This window comes from Antechinus flavipes, chromosome 4 (assembly GCF_016432865.1).
Source record: "Antechinus flavipes isolate AdamAnt ecotype Samford, QLD, Australia chromosome 4, AdamAnt_v2, whole genome shotgun sequence".
NCBI classification, from domain to species: domain Eukaryota; kingdom Metazoa; phylum Chordata; class Mammalia; order Dasyuromorphia; family Dasyuridae; genus Antechinus; species Antechinus flavipes.
Window position 1 is genome coordinate 287,072,065 of NC_067401.1, and position 14,204 is coordinate 287,086,268.

Consider the following 14,204-nt stretch of genomic DNA (forward strand, 5'->3'; position numbering starts at 1 on the left):
CTGGGATTTTCAAAGGCTATGGTGGCAAAGTGCAAATTTTGGTTATGAAATCTTGGAATGAGGCAGTGGATCAAGCACCAGTCCTGGAGTCAGGAGGACCTGAGTTCAAATATGATTTCCTAGCTGTGTGATCCTGGGCAAGTCACTTAATCCCAATTGCCTCAAAAAAAAAATCTTGGAAGTATAAGCCTAATACATCCACTTTTTGAGGTCTGAATCTAGGTAAGTTCATAAAGGCTCATCATCATTGCCACCAGGCAGTAAGGGTAATAAATTATTTCTGGACACAGTCTCTCAGATGACCAGCTAAATTATAAAGGAGAAAGTATCTGCATAATGAAACTACAGGCCCTTAAGGACTATCTTATATTTAATGTTGTAATAACTTGATCCCTTTTACTAGGGAGACCTAAACTCTGATTTTCCTAGCAGGAACTCTGAATGGGGGATGAGCCAGGGTGAGGAAAAGACAGTAGAGAAGCTGCCAAGATTGACTCCTTTCTGCCTAAACTTAGAACTTCAGTCTGAGGTGCTGCTTATTGGAACATCCAGTATATAATTTGGGGCCAAACAGTAAAGGAGGTGCTCTGTGCTTGAGGCTTATGCATACAGAGCAGGCTGCTTCCTATCTCTTGGAGTCATTTAAGTGTTAGCAATGATCAAAGAGCCTAGTTTTGGTTGCTTTGGATATCAGAAAGTGCCTTAAATGTACTGAAGGCAGGCACTGTACAGAGCTAGCTTTTTTGTTGATTGTTTAATAGCTTGTGAATTGGCGAAAGAAGGGAAGTAGTCTTCAGAAATTATACAGGAGAAGTGAACTGGGTATCTTGTGGGAGCTAGGAATGAATGAAGAGAGGATTTATTACATAGAGAAGAGAGAAAAAGTGAGATAATTTGGATGACATGTGTCCAAGCTGGTGAATCTTGGCTGTTTATTGCCTCTGATCTGAAAGACTCTGAATGTTGGAGTCTTGGTCTAATGTACTCCCTATTTAATGAAATAAACTAGTTGGAAAGAGGAATAAGAGGATGTTTGTCACATTTAGTCTTGGACCATTTAACTGAATCATGCATTTTTTTCCTCTTTCCTACCCTCCATCAGAGGAAAAGCTAAACAAAGGAAAAACCTTTGCATAAATATGCATAATTAAGTAAAAAAAAAAAAGATACCCACATTAGTCATGGCCAAAATTATGTGATTTATTTTGCAAATTCATCCACTTCTGTGTGGAGATCTGTAGCCCTCTTTATCACATCCCTGGAATTATGGTTGGTCATTTTGTTAAGTAAAAGTGTTGTCTTTTAAAGTTCTCTGTTTTTACAATGTTGACATTTGGTATTAATTATTGTTTACTCATTTTACTGAAGATCACAGGAATTGTTGGTGCTTTTGTTCTTCTTTAAAATAATAATAATAATGGTTCTCTCTGGGAGAAAGCAGGTTTCTCAGGAGGTTTTCTGGAGGCAGCCTTAGTATCAGTTAAAAGTAAATAATCACCCAAAATGCAGCCAGCTGGTAAAAATGCAAACGTTTATTTCCTCCTTCCAAAATAGCCCAGTTAGTTGAGGCCTATCTCTCTGCTTGGTTCCAAGAGCTCTTACAGCTTTGTCCTTTGCTTCTGCCTCTGCTTTCTTCAGCCTCCAATTCAGCTCCAAGTTGAATCTGTCTTGCCTCCGAGAGAGGGCTTCTAGCTCTCAATTTCCCAAAGTGCTCTGTTTCTGCATCAAAGTGCTCCTCTCCAATCTAATTCAGCTGAATTCTCTTGACTGGGTTTATATATGACTCTTCTGAGAGAATGGGATTATGGGTTTTCTCCCAGAGTGCTCTCTGGCCCTAAGAGCTTCAAGGGAGGTGTGAATTCACAAAGTCACAAAGTTTACTTTGTGAATCTCCCATACTTGTGAACTCCAATGAGTAAAGGTGTGAACACAAGCATTGTATCAATTAGTTCTACTTAGTACCTTGTTTCAGGTTCTGGCCCAAAACATCTCCTTGTAGGATTAGATCAAAGATACTGAACCATGCTAAATTAGATAATTATTGTCTCTATCAACTCTAATGACTTAATAGTTTGTAAAGATTCCAACATCTCCCACTTTCTTTTGTTTTAGAACATAATGTGGTCATGACCTCCCTGACTTCTCAAGGAGGTGAGAACCCCAAAATGGTGATCACCCCTTCCCTGACTGCTCAAAAAAGGAGTGAAAACACCATAAAAAGAAGGTGATCACGCCCTCCCTGACATCTCAGGAAGAGAGATGAAAACACCAAAGGAAATAGGAAATCAAATCAGATTAGCGGGTTTCTGAAGGGGCTCACTTGAAACAGGAACACATAAATCCATCAATATGGGCCAGAACTTGAAACAGATATACATGATATACATAAATCCATCAATATGGGAGGCATTGTCACATAATTTACATAAGCACATAGCAATATAACACAGGCTAGTAGTAATGTAACAAATAACATGAATCAACATGAAATTTTAAGTACTGCAATAGTCTCATCAACAATTTTTCATCTCAAGAAATCCAATGATTCTTGCAATTACATAAAATACATAAGCACATAGTAATATAACACAAGCTAGTAGTGATGTAACAAATAATATGAATCAACATGAGAATTTATACATGTCCATAAGTCCTAGAAATAGTCCAAAAGGAATCCATTGTCCATTAGTTCATGTGCCAGGAATCCAATAGTCCTGTAAGCTCTGTATAGTCTGCAATAGTCTCATCAACAATTTTTCATCTCAAGGAATCCAATGATTCTTGCTGGTTTTTCAAGAACTAAAACAGTCTCATCTTGTGTTAGGAAATCCAATGATTCCTGAAGATTTAAAAAGTTCTTTTAACAGTCTCGTTGTCAGCCATGCTCTCTCGGTGTCAGATGTTTCTTAAATCTTCTCCTTTGTTTTGAAGTTTTTCTGCTTTTCTGTTTCTCTCCGATGGACAAGGCGAATACGGCTCATTGGCACCCGTCTGATTCCTTCTCCTCCTGTAGAGGTACAAGCAAACCCTCTTCCCCAAGCAGTTAACCTATCTAATTCCCTTCTATTTACCACTTTTGGGATTTCTCCTCATCATCTGGCAATTTATATTGGAGCTGTTTGCATTGGACGCTGCTCCATTGAGTTAAGAAACCTGTATTTTCCCCAACTGTAATTGTGAATGTTTTTCTGTTGGTTGATGACATCAGAGTCCTGAATTTCTAAAGTCTCTCTGGGTATAACCTCAGCTGCTATCATGCCCCACCTGTCCTTTGATTGATACTTTGGAGCTGGGCCCTGCCTCTCACTTCTCTGGGTCAATCTACATTCAGAGGCCCAGTGAAAACCTCCATTACATTTTGGACATGGGGTTTGGGGTTTTCTCTCACCCTGTCTTCTCACTCTATCTCCATATCTACATTGAGCTCTCAAATGTCCAACTTTTCCACAATGAAAACATCTACGAGTTTCTCTAGAAGTCCCTTGCCAAGAGGGACCCTGTCTTTCCATGTTCATCATAGTTTGGGTATAATAAGCATTTGTGCCCACTGTGGCACAGTGTCTTATGATCTCCTCTAAAGGAGCATCTTTGTCTAGTCCCCATATAATTCTTTTGCAAACCTAGTTGGCATTTTCCTTAGCCAGATGTCTGGTCATTATTTCTGTGGCAGCATTATCTCCAATGGTTCTTATTATAGCTATTTGCATATGTCCCACAAAATCAGCAAAAGACCTTGCTCTATTTTTGTGAAAGTTTTATTTCCATCCTTCTGTCCAGGAAGAGAATTCCAAGCTTTTGTTGCAGCTTTAGAAATCTGCTCATACACTGTTATGGGATAATAAATCTGTTCTGAATTCTCTCTATACTGACCTTCACCAGCTAGTTGGTCAAAAGTGATTTGTCCAATAGCTCCTGTTTGCCTATTGCGTTGGGCTTGAATCCTACATAATTCGTGATACTCCGAAAGCCACCATGAATTTTGTCCCAGTTCTAAGCATGTCCTTGCTATGGATTTCCAATCATTTGAGGTTAAGATTTCATAAGACAAATTATCTAGTAACATTTTAACATAAGAGGATGTAGCCCCATAAAGAGTGCAACTCTTTTTCAAATCTCTAATTTTTTCCAAATTAAAAGGAATGTATTTTCTCTCTTTTTGACCTGAAGAGTCAAGCTTTTCAATCACAGGATATGCAGTTATAAAATCAGATATATCTTCTCCTTCATTTTTCGCTTTAATTAATGCCTCTTTTAATCTTGTCATATTCTGCTTTACAGGAGAAGCTGACTGTGTTTCTGCCTCTCTTCCTCCCCCTTCTTCCTTCACCCATGAAGGGTTAATTGAGGGGGGAGGGTCATGAGATGTGGAATGATCTAATTCCTCCTGCTGTTTAGTATCACACTCAGGATTGTAATTAATTCCATTCTCATTTGATTCGTCCTCCTTTTCATCTAGTAAAGTTGGCACTTCTTCCTCCTGTACTTTCTTTTTCTTCATTCTAACACTTAAATAACTTCTTATAACCAGTTGTATTAAATTGTATGTATTGATTATGTCTTTGGAAATTGAGTTAAGTCCATTTTTATTATAGAATTGACAAAGATCCTATCCTACTAATTCCCATTCGTCTAGATTCAATTCTTTTTCCAGAGAGAAACAAGGACATATGTTCTTTACAGTTTCTAAAAGTTCAGTGATCTGCTCCAAAATTATAATCAAACCTTGGCTTTCCATAACTTTGACAATGCTCTCTAAACATTTTCCTTGAACAGAAATAGAAGGCTGTTTTCTAAATGTCTGTCCCATCTTAGCTGAAATTCTACCTTAACTCTTTTAACAAAATTTCTTTATTGTACTCATCCTAATTTCTGGGTTGAAGAGTCATTTCCACTGGAATTAGGATCAGAGGCTTTTCCAATGAAATCCACTAAGGGGCCTGTCAGTCCCACGTTCAGGGCGCCAAAATGTTGGTGTTTTTGTTCTTTAAAATAATAATAATAAGGGTTCTCACTGGGAGAAAGCAGGTTTCTCGGGAGGTTTTCTGGAGGTAGCCTTAGTATCAGTTAAAAGTAAATAATCACCCAAAATGCAGCCAGCTGGTAAAAATGCAAACGTTTATTTTCTCCTTCCAAAATAGCCCGGTTAGTTGAGGCCTATCTCTCTGCTTGGTTCCAAGAGCTCTTACAGCTTTGTCCTTTGCTTCTGCCTCTGCTTTCTTCAGCCTCCAATTCAGCTCCAAGTTGAATCTGTCTTGCCTCCAAGAGAGGGCTTCTAGCTCTCAATTTCCCAAAGTGCTCTGTTTCTGCATCAAAGTGCTCCTCTCTCCAATCTAATTCAGCTGAACTCTCTTGACTGGGCTTATATATGACTCTGCTGAGAGAATGGGATTATGGATTTTCTCCCAGAGTGCTCTCTAGCCCTAAGAGCTTCAAGGGAGGTGTGAATTCACAAAGTCACAAAGTTTACTTTGTGACTCTCTCATACTTGTGAACTCCAATGAGTACTTAAATATTTCTTGCTTATATGAGCTCTCTAAAGGTGTGAACACAAGCATTGTATCAATTAGTTCTACTTAGTACCTTGTTTCAGGTTCTGGCCCAAAACCTCTCCTTGTAAGATTAGATTAAGGATACTGAACCATGCTAAATTAGATAATTATTGTCTTTATCAACTCTAATGACTTAACAATTTGTAAAGATTCCAATAGGAATTGTTATCAGAATTTTACTGTCGGTCTCTAAACACAGAATAGCAGGAGCTGCACCAAGCCAGCCTAAAGACAAGTTTTAGAGATCAAGTTTGCAAACTATTGCAAACTGCAGGTTCTTCTGGGAAGGAGACCTCCCCCTCTTGAAGGAAAAGAAGAGATTTTATACATAAATCTAAAGTGGGAAAGGAGGGAAAAGGTGGATTACAATACAATCATTTTCAAATTGGTGGTTTCCCAAAACAAGCCCAGGAATGCAGGACAATATGGTTGTTTTCCAGTCCTGTGGGAGCAGTTCATACATGCTTGTTTCAAATCACGGGTGTTAGTACTTGGAGGGGAAATGGGACCAGAATTCTGAGATGGGAACAGGTTCTACAATCTTTGATTCACATCACTTAACACACAGGAATGCACTGTCAAGAATTGATCATTTCAAGCTACATGGTAAGACTAACTCCCAAACCAGAAAAGGCAGCTCTGAGAAATCTGAATTATTAGTATATTCATTACATATATCATCTTGATAATTATGAGAATTGTAATAATTTTTTCTCATTCCCTTCTTTCAATCAAAAGGTCAGGATGACCCTGAAGATCAACCAGGAACATTCATTTGAGACATGACCTTGACTTTATGTAAAAAATAACTGTTTTGAGGTGAATGCCAAGGTAGATGGCAAAGCAAAAAAGAGAAACATCAAACAAGGGAGGGCAGAATAGAAAATGTTGCCAAAGTTTTCAGGCAACCACGAGAGTAGAAAAAGAAAGAAAAGGGGAAGAAATTCTTCAACATGTTCTGAACCCTATTCTCTAACCTCTGCTGATCTCTTGAGATCAGGAATGACTATAAGGTGGGGCCAGCTTTTATTGGCAACCTTCAGATTGAGATAGACAATTCCGTCAGTAAAAGAAGCTGGGCTCTAGCATCTCAGTTCCTCCCCGAGAGGGCAAAGAGCAGGTAATGCAAAAAGCTGCAGACTTCATGTAGCCTCTTCCCAAACGGACTGACAAGCAGGGCTGGGAACAATTGGTCACTGAATCAACATTAAGGCACATGTCTTATTTGGAACTAATCTTGGTTTATGGTGAAAGGTATTTATATGATTTCTGTCAATTTGCTGCTTATTTTTCTTAGAAGTTTTTGTAAAATATTAATTCTCAACTTGTCATCTGTGATTTGGGGGCTACTAGGATTTGTTTCTGTACATTCAGTATATAATCTGATATAATTCTGTATATAAACAGATTACTTGCACTGAAGCATTTTGATGGTTACTTCTACTATACAGTTTGAAATGTGGCACTGCTTAGGCCCCTTTCTTTCCTATTTTTTATTATTTCCTTTGAATCAAGCAATCAATTTAACCAACATGTAATATGTTCCTACTATGTTCCAGGTACTATGCTGAGCAATGGGAATTAAAAAGGGAGGCAAAAGACAACCCTTGCCTTTAAATGCTTACAATATCATGACCTTTTGTAATCCTTTACAAAATTCATTTTACTTTTTATTGCTATTTTAATAGAGAAATAGAATTTTTCTTTCTATCATTTCCTGCTGGGTTTTGTTGGTAATATACAAAAATGATACCTTATATGGATTTATTTTATATGCTGCAATTTTGTTGAAAGATGGTTTCAATTAAATTTTAGGTTGAATCTCTTGAGTTTTCTAAATATAGTCATAGAATCCACAAAAAGTGATTTTTATTTCTTTTTTGCCTGTGCTTATTCCCTCAATTTCATTTTCTTGTCTTATTTTGCTATTGCTAAACTTTCTATCATTAAATGATATAGTAATGGTGACAATGGTCTTCTTCCTTTTATGCCTATTCCTATTTATGCCTATTTATGCCTGGAAAGGAATCTGTTTATCCCCATTATATGGCCTAGCTCTTGGTTTTGGATATACATTATCATTAATAATCTATGTTTTCTAGCTTTTTCTTTTAAAAACAGAAATGGGTATTGAATTTGGTCAAAGACTTTCTCTACTTCCATCTATATAATCACATATTTGTGGTGGTTATTAACATGATGAAATGTTTATTGTTGCTTTTAATCATATTTGACTCTTTGTGACCCTCTTTGGGGTTTTCTTGAAAAAGATACTAAAGTGGTTTGTCATTTCCTTCTCCAGTTTATTTGCCACAGTTTCCTTTCTTATCTGGGACATAGAAAGAAATGGGCTGAGGGGAGGATTATTTTGACTTGGAATTGATTGTTTATAGGGTTCACTTCTCTCCAACCCATGTGTATTTCCGGGGAGGAGGGAGAAGAAACAAGCACCTCGATCCCTTCCTCATGTTTTTTAAAAAAAATGTCTAGGATAGGAAGGAAGGAAACTGAGGCAAATAGTATGAAGTGACTTGCCCTGGGTCACAAAGCCAAGATCACATTTGAACTCAGGTTTTACAGACTCCAGGCCTGGAACTCTATCTACTCTACCACCTAGCTTCCCAATTATGTGTATAGTTTTCCTCAAATTGAACTAATCCTTTATTCTTCTTACAAATTCAACCTGGCCATAGGGTACAATCTTTGTAGTGCTTCTATGACTAATGTAATTTTTCTATCAATGTTCATTAGAGATATTAAACAAGTTGTTTTTTGTTTTGTTTTCACTTGCCCTAGTTTAGGTATAAAGAATGTTTTATCTTAGAATTTGGGAGAATCTTTTTTTTAATTACTTTTGCTGTTTTTGTAACAGTTGTTCTTTGAATAGTTGATAAAACATATGTAAAGCCATCTGTTTTTTGGATTTTGTGCTATGAGAATTCATTTTGCCTTATTTATTTTTTTTGAGACAAGATTGTTTAAATGCTCTCTTTCTTGTTCCATTAATCTGGGTAGTTTGTATTTTTGTAAATATTCATCCATATTATTAAGTTCTTGGGATTTGGGCTACATAATTGCGCAATATATTTTAAAATAATATCCTTGACTTCATTTTTTATTAAGTTCAATTTTTCTATTTTTGCTATTGGTAGTTTGGTTTTTCTTTTTTAAATTAGCTAGTAGTTTATTTTTTAAAGCATCTCATCATTTTTTTCTTATTGAAGTGATTACTTTTCGATTTTGTTAGATTACTGAAAGACTCTTCTTTGATTTTAAGGATTTTCTATTTAGATCATGAGCTCTGTAAGAAAGGGGACTGCCTTTTGCTTTTTAACGTAGTCATAGCAATTAGCACAATGCCTGGCACAAAGTAAATTAATAAATGCTTAATGACTAGCTATATGGAATTTTTAAAAATTTGATTTTTTTTTGTTGTTGTTGCATGCCCTATGCATTGTTTTCTCTTTCTTTAATGAAAAGTAGTTATATTGTAAAAATGTGAGTGGTGTCATTGTCACCTTTAATGAAATTATCTATTGTTTCTATTTGGGTTTTTTTGATGCACCAATACTTTGGGATTAAGTTGTTTAGTTTTCAGTTAATGTTTGTTACTTTTTTCAATGGCTCTTTATTGATTATAATTTTTACTGTACTTTGGCAAGCAACAGATTTGATATTTCTGCTTTTCTGCATTTGAGAGATTTGCATGTTCTGTCATTTTTATTGTTGCAAAAATCCCATAAACAGCTGAGAAATAAGTAAATTTTTAAATTCCTATTTCAATAATGGAAGGAATTTATCATATTTAATTCCTTCTAAAATTCTATTTTGTTCCTTAAGTTTTTTGTTAGATTTGTCTAGCTGTTGAGATAGTGTGGATTCTACTGTCTAATTTATTATATTATCCTCTTCTATTTTATGGGTGAGCTCATCGAGGTTTATGATTTAATTATGCATTTTCCTCCATCCTGTTATCTTACATCTTCTTTCTTTGTTCCTCACCAATCTCTTTGCAAAGAGGGTCTTAATGCTCCATGTTTAATGTAACTTTCTCTGCTCCTCTTTTCTTTCCCTAACCTAGGCCCAATCACAAATTCTTACACTTTCACAGCCTTCTGTACCCTCTTCTTGGTGACCCCAGTTCTTCTGGGTTCAATTACCTCCATGCAGATGACTCACAAATTTGTACCTCCAGCTTTAATCTCTCTCCTGAACACCAAAAATTAAATCACCAAATGAATATTTCCATCTGGATAACTCAATGTATCCAAAATGGTGGTATCTTTTTCCCTAAACCACTTTTCCTCAAAACCTTCATGTTTATTGAAGATATTACCATCTTCCCTACTCAGCCAAGTTAATAACTTCATTCTTGATTTTCACCTCTCCCTCATATCTCATATATAATAAACTGATAAATCTTGATTCTGTCTCCATACCATCTCATCCATTCTTCTCAACTGTTGACATGACTATTCTAGCTTGGGCTTTGAACTATTATAAGAACCTTTTGATTAGTCTTGCTGATTGTATTCTCTTCCTTTTCTAATTCATCACAAAACTGCCAAAATAATCTTACTAAGGTACACATTTGAGCATATGTATCACTGAACTGCTGCTCAAAGACCATTACTCCCTGTTGCCTCTAGCATAAAATTCAATTTCCTCGGCTTTGTATTTAAGGCCTTCCACAATAAACTTTCCACCAACCTTTCCACTTGTATTTCATATCACCATCCTTTGATATCCAAGATGTTCTAGCAAAATTGTCCTATAATAACTATTTTCTATTTCCCAGATATATAGTCCATCAAATATCATACCTCTGCATAAATCACTCCCCAATGATTGGAAGTTACTCCATCCTAAATTTTGCCTCAAAGCTCCATCTTCCTTCAAGTTTCTCTCCCATTCAGATTTTTCTTCTATGAAATCTTCTCTAATCCTCCCCCTCCCCAGTTAATAATGCCCTCTCCCTCCTCAAATTACTTTGTATTTATTATTTTCCCTGGTAGAAGGTAAGCACGTGGAGGGCAGTGACTTTTAATCTTTGTCTTTTAGTTTTGTCATATTTCCAATATCTTGCACTTAAAAAAAAAGTCAGGGATCCTAGAACTGTGATTTCATTTCTACAGAAAACATCTAATGAAGAAATTTCCTCTACTAATGCAGCATGACAACTATTCTTTAACTTTCAGGCAAAATAGAGGCCAGGGGCATTAAGTGGTTAAATGACTTGTCCAGGAACATCCAGCTGGAGTTGGTAGGACTATCTGATCATGACATTTTGCTCAAAAAATATGCAGCAACTCTGTATTAGCTACAACTGGTCTTCTCAGATATTACTTCCTTCTAATGTACTCTACATTATAGCCTAATCATACCTGAATATGCTCTATACTGTTATACATTCATGCTTTTTGTTCATGCTGATTACTGTGCCAGTAATGTCTTCTCTCAACCTTCTTTACTGGATAAATTATCTTTAAAAATTCTTTTCAGATGGCTTCCCCTTTATGATACCTTCCTTGATTTACCCCAATCACATATCCACAAACTTGTCCTTCATAATAACCTCACCTTTAGTTTCACATATCACTTTGTTTTGCTCCTCTGTAATGTACTTATAATGGTGATACATAATACAGCAAATGTCTTATCCCACTCTGATCTATAAATTCTCTCTTGTGACTCATCTCACTCAAAACAAATACTGAGTGAAGTTTTTTATAATAATCAGTATGTGTAATGAATATACTAATAATCTAGATTTTTCAGTCCCACGATGCTGCTTGAAATGATCAGTTTTTGACAATGATCTCCTATGTTAAATGAAGTGAATCAAAGATTGCAGAACCTATTCCTATCACAGAACTCTAGTCTTATCCCCCACCAAATAAGGACCTCTGGGATTTGAAACAATCACTTAGGAACTGTTTCCACAGAACTAGAGAACACCCATATTGTCCTGCACTTGTGGACTTGTTATGGATGAATACTCAGGCCCTGAAAATGATTGTATTGTAGCCTTCCTCCTTTCTTTTTCACTTATGATTTGTGCATAAGATTTTTGCTTTTACTGCAACAGGCAAGGTCTCCTGTCTAGGAGAGTGTCCAGTTTGCAAACTGTATTCCTCACTCTGAAAGTGATTAATTAAAGCACCACTTTATCTCTCTAGGCCTGCTTTATGCAGTTCTAGCTACTGAGAGTTGAGAGACCTCTACAGTAAAATTCTGTTAACCTGTACTGGTAATGTTAAAAAAAAAAAAAATCTTTGTTTCATTCTTTATGCGGAGTCCCTCACCTATCAGTAGATGGGTCTAAAGCTTTGTAATTGGTCTCACTGTACTTACTAATCAGGTCTGAAGTCTTTCAAAGCAATTTGTTTTTTCCATGTTATTATATAAATGACTCTCTTGCGTCTCTGCTCCGCACTCTTATCACTTGATAAAAATTCTCCAAATTTCTCTGAAACTGTCCCTTTGCACATTTCTTAAACTATAAGAAGATCCTGTAACATTCATATGCCATAATTTTCACAACTGATGGGAGCTATCATAAATTGCATACAAAGGCAGTAAGATGCACAGAGGATTGAGTTATGGACTTGGGAGTCAGAAAAACCTGTTCAAATCCTCCCTCCAATGCTAGCTTTGTGAACTCTGTTGGTCTCAGTATCCTCATCTGTAAAATGGGAATAATACCTAAGGGAGTATCAAAGAAGATTAAAAACATGAAACATTTGCAAACTTAAAACCATATTTAAATGCTATTATATGGCTTCTTTTTCTCTCTTTGAAGTGCAGGTAGGCTTAGTCAGGGGTGTCAAGGTGAATATACTTTTCCAACTTTTGGGTAGACACAGTTGCCAAATATTTTCCAGAACATCTGACCATTTCACAGCTTCACCAGGATTAAAGATCCTGTATTCCTGAAGTCCCTCCAATATTTGTCATTCTCTTTCTTGCCATCTTTGCCAATGTGATGACTGTGAGGTAGAAGACCAGGATTGCTTTAATATGTATTTCTCTAATTGAATGTGAATCACTTTGGCTGCCTTTATGCCTCATGGCAAATCCTACCACTGAGTTTTCTCATTCCTCAGGTTGCTAGTAACTTCTCTTTAGCATTACCTTCAATCTATGAGTATTTCATATTTCCACTTTGTCTTCCTCCCCCCCCATATTGTGCTCTTTTTGAAGAAAGGAATTGTTTTGTCTTTGCATCTATATATTTATACAGTATATAAACAGATATCTATATATTTGTAGCTCACCAGAGTTTTTCAAGTAGAAAGTGCTTGATAGATGCTTGTTGCTGGATTATCTGTCTCCTACCCAGCATAGTGCTCTGCACAAAGGGTCTTAATATTCAAACTGAATATTTAATACAAATTGATAGTTTATTGCTCCTTTTGATGTTTCATTATTTATTTTCACAAATGTCTGAAAAAAATCAACTTTGCCAGAATGCAACCACCTTTCATATGTCTACTTCTTGATTTGGTCTGTTTCCACTCCCCTAGAGAATTTTAAACAGGTAAGAAGTAGAAGGAGCCTGAGACTATATAATATAACATATATAATATTTAGTAGATATAGCCAAAGCACTCAAGGTCAATACCAGTTGGATTCCCAACTGTGGGGTTTCCACAGTAAACCTTTGAGGTGCCATAGGTTAATTACAATCTTTTACTTCTACAGATGTAGGATAGGGTTTAAAGATCTGATTGAATCTCTGGGCTACTTTGTATTTTGCCATACATCAACCACCTTTCTAACAACAAATCCTAAGTGTGCTGCAAATCTAGTCAAATTTAGGGCAGTGCTCTCTTTACTTACATTTTGTCTTTGGAATCTGGGATCCAAGAGAGTTCTATTTAATTGTCTTTCACTTTATTTGTCCTCATGAATGTATATGTGCTTTTTCTCAAAAAAATAAGATTTTTAACATTTTTTTTGTTTTGGTAAAAGTGTTTGCTAAAATGTTAATGACTGAAATAAGACTTCTTTGTATAAAATTCTTCTCCAACATCACAGTTTTTAGAAATTATTTTGGAGGCATAAAGCTAGGTATCCTTTATATAGATATTTTATCTTAAGTATTTTTCTTTTCTTTCATTTTTTTTTTTTTTGAAAATGGGCTTGGTTTAAAACCAAACCAAACCCATCCCTAACCTCCATCTTCTTTGATTCTTAATACCCTTACTTCAACTCCTTTTAACTAGAGGAAAGAGAACTGGACTGCCAACAGTGGTGGAAGTGGGAGGGGGAGGTAGTTACTCCCAGTTCTGCTTCATCTGTAAGATGAATAATTATTTAGAGCTAGAAAGGATCTTGAGATCACTGCAGCTAGGCACATAAATGACTTGCCCAAAATCACACACAATGTAGCAATAGGGGCAGAATTAGAACTTGGATTTTCTGAATCCAAATCAAAGAGTCTCCAGATTATCACACAGCTCAACGAGTACTATTTGATCCAAGTTTCCTGAAAAAAAGCCCCTCATCTCTCTGCTCCTGGCATTCTCTCTGGCTGTTCTCTGGAACACTTTCTTCAACTTTTTGAGTACTAACCTCCCTAACTTAGATGTCAAATAAAATCCCAATTTCCACAGGAAGCCATAATTCCAGTGCTTTCCCTGTGCTAATTAT

At 36.2% G+C, this 14,204-nt stretch overlaps 1 protein-coding gene across 3 annotated transcripts in view; it reads right to left on the bottom strand.

Moving 5' to 3' along the window:
* Positions 1–14,204, bottom strand: part of PPIL6 (peptidylprolyl isomerase like 6) — a 51,399-nt gene that overhangs the window by 35,611 nt on the left and 1,584 nt on the right. The gene's annotated exons all lie outside the window — the stretch shown is intronic.